The sequence below is a fragment of the Amblyomma mixtum genome, chromosome 1 (assembly GCF_055824585.1).
Source record: "Amblyomma mixtum isolate Tamu chromosome 1, ASM5582458v1, whole genome shotgun sequence".
In the NCBI taxonomy this organism is placed as follows: Eukaryota; Metazoa; Arthropoda; class Arachnida; order Ixodida; family Ixodidae; genus Amblyomma; species Amblyomma mixtum.
In genome coordinates, this window is record NC_143012.1 from 273,716,038 (window position 1) to 273,722,037 (window position 6,000).

General features: G+C 47.5%; 1 protein-coding gene across 1 annotated transcript in view; it reads right to left on the reverse strand.

Moving 5' to 3' along the window:
* Positions 1-5,148, reverse strand: part of LOC149371738 (uncharacterized) — a 15,785-nt gene extending 10,637 nt beyond the window's left edge. Inside the window, exons 1-2 of the mRNA XM_089566026.1 lie at positions 5,106-5,148; positions 4,802-4,893 (exon numbers count right to left, since the gene is read on the reverse strand). The gene's annotated coding sequence lies outside the window, so the exon portion shown is untranslated. The remainder of the gene's footprint in view (positions 1-4,801; positions 4,894-5,105) is intronic.
* Positions 5,149-6,000: the final 852 nt, after the last annotated feature.

Consider the following 6,000-nt stretch of genomic DNA (forward strand, 5'->3'; position numbering starts at 1 on the left):
CTGGCGAACCGTATGTTCCCGGAGGTAAGATCGACCATATAATCTGGGAATACCCAAATTCTTTTGGGAGGGCGCTAAATATCTACCCTAAAGAATCCTGGGAGACCCTGCTGCGTAGTTCCTACACTGAGTTCCATCTGCGCCTCGTCTGACTGGCTCAAGAGGCCGCCGGGGCACAAGATCTCCAGGCCAGCATCTAAAGAGGTGCCTCCTGCATCCCCAGCCTAGTGCCGAGCGGGCGGGGGAATGCCACTTGTTGAATAATAAAAGCTCTTTCCTCCTCCTCCTCCTCCTCCTTCCCGCAAACGCGCGGTTTTCGAATGGCGTGAAATGGCCCAAATTAAGCGGCAGCGGTGAAGGTAATCGTGCTTTCGCAATTCTAAAAACTGATACGGCTATTACTAACTACCCTCTACAAATCTCCAATTGTAATCAGGCGCCTATCGACAATAGTTAAAAAGTTAACTACGAGCACTTAGTTAATCACTTTACCAGTTAACATGACGCCTGTTTTTTGACGTCCACCAACACAATATTATCGGCGAAAAGCTTCCCCTCAACGCAAAAGCCCTTAAAAACGAGTGGCGGCCTTCCCGAAACACCTGGTATAAGCGGTATTGGTGATTCTATACTGTTTTCTTTTTGGGAAAAGTGATTGTCATCAAATCAAATCTTTATTTTGAGAAGATGCTACAGTTCCCTAGGAGGCTGGCATAAAGGCATAGACATGCCTTACATGTGTCAGTTTCCACATTCTCCATTTAGCACAGCATTCGGTATATTGCCATACATCGTCATTTCCGCACTTTTTTGTTTTCGGAAACACATGCTCTTGGTCCTTGATAATGTAATTTTTCTGGTAAAAGTTTAAGACTCGCGCTTTGATATCTTGTTCTATGACCTTAGAGAAAATCGGCAAAGTGGAAAAGGAACCTGTAAATGCATAAGATTGATTCGGAAGACGGCGAAAGGGACAATGAAGGCACAAGAAAACAACTGGACAGGCGCCTGTCCCGTTCTTTTCTTCTGCCTTCTTTGTCCCTTTTGCGCGGTCTTCAGAATCAACCTTACCTAACTATAGCCCAAACCAAAATATTTCCTGTAATTACCGAAGTCAGTTTTATCGCCTCCTTTCTTTGTGCATTGCAGATACTTTTGCGATTTTTAGCTTGTCGGGAAACACTCCGGTGCTTAGAATTAAATTGCAGTATTAGTGAACGGTTGGAAAGTAACTGAATTATTTTAATGGCCTTCGGCTACGGGGGGGAGAGCAGGCTGTGATTATGTCCCAAGGTCACGTGACCTCTCTCGGTCATCATTACTTGCCATTGGTTACGGCGGGCAGGTTTTTATGACGTCACGAGGTCGCTGACTGGTCGAGAGAAATCACGTGACCTCCCCCCGACCAGTCAGCGACCTCGTGACGTCAACCTCTCTCGACCAGTCACCGTAGTGGGAAGGCCGCCTGCTCTTTCATGACTGGGACAGACGGATGCTGGCTTTTTTCGAGAACGGGGCCTCTAATGCTGCCGTCCCTCATAGCCTGAGTTGCTTTGGGACGTTAAACCCCAATAAACCAGCATTAATACAGCCTAGCTAATCGTCTGTGTGCAGTGCGTTACGCTGAAATCCTGGTTGCCTGCATTCCGACACCTCTGGGCTCGTCCGTACGCGTTAAATTTCGTCTGTCTTGACAGGCTCTCTGGACTGTTCCGCCGTTTACCACCACCAGGGGTAGGAGTGGCGCCACCAGAGAGACGGGTTCTTTGTATTCTTGCAGGTGCATTGTGGCTCCGCTGTTATGTGCTGTGTAATGACTGATTTTGGAGGTGAAAGGAAATGGGTGACTTTTAGAGACGCGCATTTCTGATATCGGTACAGGGCCGCTCTGGAATCAGGAGTTAACAAAATGTCTGGGCGAGGGAGACAGCTAGGACAAGATGCTTAAAGACGTCGTCTATTCTTTTTTATTTCCTCCTCAAGGGTAACAGAAAAAACGCCTATTACATTGCGCAAAAAAGTGCGGCACTTCAAAATGTGGGTTTTCTTGTTATTCTGTGTAGAATTTAAGCAATCAACCCCTAAAAGGAATGAACCTTAGCGGGACCTTCAGAAAGTATCTGTCAGTGTTTGTGATATGTAGAAGGCCCTTTGTTTTCAGGTTTTTATGCTTCTCGGGGGGTAAAAATTGGTGATGTTTCCTGCTCAAACTCGGATACAAATTGTGCTATTCAGCAAACAGTTTCATAATTAGGGTCTTTTCACGATATTTTGTACTCAATGCATCGATTTAAGCGTTCGTTTTTGTGAGGGACGCAAAATACCATACTTTTTCTTTCCCATACACAAAATACCATACTTTCTGATTATTTTTCTAAATAATTGACTCGGAAATGGCAGTTTTCTCGACGCAAATATTTACTACGAAACAATTTTTCTCCTCGTGTGGCGTGTATTATCAATTCGGCGTGCGGGCAAGGCCTTTCCATCTTGTACACTGCGAAAAATTTATTCAACGCCAAAGAAGGGAAGATTGAGGACCACTCTAGAACTGATGGAAGAAAAAAGGACGATAGTGAGAAGCGTGCTGCAACCTCGCGGTGAGCGGGGGAAGACCGAGGTGGCAATGGTCGGGAGAGAGAGAGGGAAAGGCAGGGATGTTAACCAGAAAGGATTCCGGTTGGCTACCCTGCACAGGGGAAGGGAATGAGGGGAATTAAAGAGGAAAGAGAGAAGTAAAGGGAGTATGCAAAAAAGGATGGGGGTAGCGAGGAGAGCTCGGCCCAAGGAGGAAGAGAGTGAGGGCTGTGATGAGGCTTGCTTGGATGCCGACCGAAAAAAGCAGGGCAGGGAAAGAATGCGGAACCACGTCGAGACGAGGCGAATAACTTTAAACGCGCAAGAGCTTTCGATCAGAGCTTGGACAGGCCCGTGTTTTGACCTCTAGATCTCTGCCGCGAATTAATCCGCGTCATGAACAACAAGCGTTAAAAGACGTGTACGGTCACCAGTTAACCAAATACACCCCGAATAAGTCGAATGCGGCCCAAAATTTGATCCACTGCCTGCAGCTTTGTGCAGTGGAAAACAAGCTCCGCCCTGATTCAGGACCGCCGCAGAGAATTCCTCCGAGACAAAAAAAAAACAAAAAAACTTCACTTGTTACGTAAAGAAGCAGCTGATCGCAAGGAAAAGTTGTAAGCTCTAGAATTTGGAGGCCTCTAGGCGTTGTGATTTTTTCAGCGGAGTAAAACATGCCATCACCCATTGTTACCAATGCAGCTTCTTAAGTTGTATCCTACTCTAGAAGGCGCATTTCCGGGTAGAAATGGGTTTAACAAGTTTTTTTTTTTAAATAAATATGTTGGATATGCAAGGATATCGTAAAACCGGCTATTGCCGGTAAACGAAGTGCCCTTCGGTATATAGCATCCGCTTTCCATTCGCTCTCGTACCAGCTTCTAGCTAGTATCAGAAAAAAAAAAGAGAGCCTAAAAAACCATTATGAAAATTCCTCGCTGATGGGGAGTACTGGGCCTTACAGCGCCCCGCAGTTTGTTGTCTATATAGTAGAGCGGTGCGAAAGGCCGCCGGCTCTGCCGCCCTGGCCTGCACCGCTGAAGACAAAACGGCGTCCGTGACTTCACGTGAGTACACCCATACGAGCACTTTCAAATTGAATATTACTGGCGGCAGCCGGTCTGAGCTACTTTGGCATCGTGTTTACTAAACAGTGCCTGCCTGCCGAATATAAAGCTCAGCCAGAGCATGTTTTGCAAAACTAAAGTCATCACGCATGCGAGGACACTGCGACTAACTTGGTTTAACCACTTCCAAGTTCCTCTTTCAATGAGCGAACACGTTTCGCTGGGGGCATCTTGTGTACTGATTTCTTTTGACACGACGAATGCTATCCTCTACGTCAACGAAGCGACCACGGTGGCGAGGGGTAACTGAAAGTACGAATAACAACGACACCGCTGTGCTCTGTGGACACGGCATAGAATCTTTGCGTTCGCTCTGATATGTAATTCTTCCCCCTGGGACGTTATGACACGTCTCGCGGCGCACTCGGTGATCGACCACAGCTGTTCAAGAGTGCGTTATGCGGTACAAGTGTTTCCGGCACTTTTTTTCTTTATTTCTTAAAGCTCTATAGAGGATCGGTTTTGCAGATACAGTTTCAGTGTGAAGCGAAAAAGCAATTCCTTATATTTTGTGCCTCTCTCCTATCGTCCTTTTTCACGCCACTGTCTGACGAGCCGAGGCTGTTAATCTTTGACAGCTCGCTTTTTCCTTTGTTTTTCTTTCTCCTAACCAAGCGCTTTGATGCCATTGAGTGCATGGCGACAAGCACGTCCTATCTTAGACAATACCCCGACCCTCACAGCTAGCGGGAAAAAAATGCCGATAAAGGATACGGTAATTACGAGCAGTGTCTTGATCGCGCGTGTGCAGCTATCTGCGCGCACGTGCATAGAGCGTGCAGCTTAATTATGCGCGTATCTCTAATAGCGAAGAAGCACGTACCGCAGAAACGCGACCACTGAGAGAGAGTGTGTGCAGCGACGGCACTCAACTGCCCAGAGATTGGGCTGGCGGCGCACAAAGAAGCCCACGGCTAGCAATAAACCCTGGAGGTAAACCGAGAGATAACACTGCTCGTAGTACGAGTGAGACCCCGTGCTTCAGAACAAGCAGCGCGAACACCTCTGCGTATGCTACAGCTTTCGTACACCGCGTCTGCCCTTCTGCAGAGTTGTGCACTCGATGCAAACGCAGATGTATAGTTTGTACTCGCCTCTGGATGAGCTGCTGTCATGCAGCAAGCTGTCTGGGGATGAGACGGTGCTCACAGGAGCGGCTGTGGAACTGTGAACCCTCAGTTTCGTTCTGGGAAAAAAAAAAGAAATTACACCGTTCGTACAACACCAATACTTCTTCACTACGCGCAGTATCATGACCGTGGTCATGACTGATAGGTTATGCGCTCGATTCACAATGGGGCGTCACTATACGTAAACAGGGTACACAGACTGACTCGACGCCCATTGGTTAAAGGGGGCAAGCTTGACCTCGCTGGCAACGCAGAGCGATATAGTTACCTTTTGGCGGTCACTGTGGAGTGCAACTTTGCCTCGTAGCGGACGCCGCACACTGACGGACCCGCCGCGCAGTTTCGCTTTGGCGACGAAATGGTGCGCAGCTTCGCCGCTGAGGCCTTTAGCTTCCTGCAAGTAATGGTTGACGCTGAGGTGGAGGATCGAAAGGCAAAAACGACTAGGTGAGATTGCTGGCTGTGCGGGGGGACTAGAGAGGATCGCTTCGCAGATCAGCCGAACGACTCGCTGGGCTGGTGGGAAGTGATAAAGCCGCGGCTCGACGACGCGATAGGCGACGGGGTGGTTGTCTACGATAGCGGAGATAGTTGCCGTCGCAACAAAAGATACAACTGCCGGGGAGAAAAATTAGCTTAGTGCATCAGGTGTTTACTTTTTCTTTTGTTGCGCATGAAATTGTTGTAGTACTGTGCAAGTCGGGTGTTGTGTGGAGTTTTTGTTTCTTTTTTAGTTTCATCAGTTTCCGCTAAAAGCGGCGCATTCCTCGAATTGACACAAGATAACAAAGAGGCACTGCAGCTCCCTGTAGGAAGGTACGAAAACTGCCTGCGTGGCAGGCTCAGTTGTGATTGCTGCAAAGTATATTGGAAGAGATGCAGGCGAACAAATTTTTCAGCCTTGTACTGGCGGAAAATGGAATATAAGCAGTTTTGTTAGCGGTAGTTTTGAGACAGATATTTCAACTTCGAGGTAATGATTATTTTCGTAAAGTGTTAAACCTAGTTGAAAAATCTAGAAGCGCCAGAGAAGTGCGAAATATTTCAATCAGAAAGCAGTACAAGGTCAAATCATACCTCAGCCACTGTGGTTTGAGTTTCGCGCGCTTCTATGTATTTAGAAATACTGCGGGCAGCTATTGCTGACCAAGCAGGAGAGAATT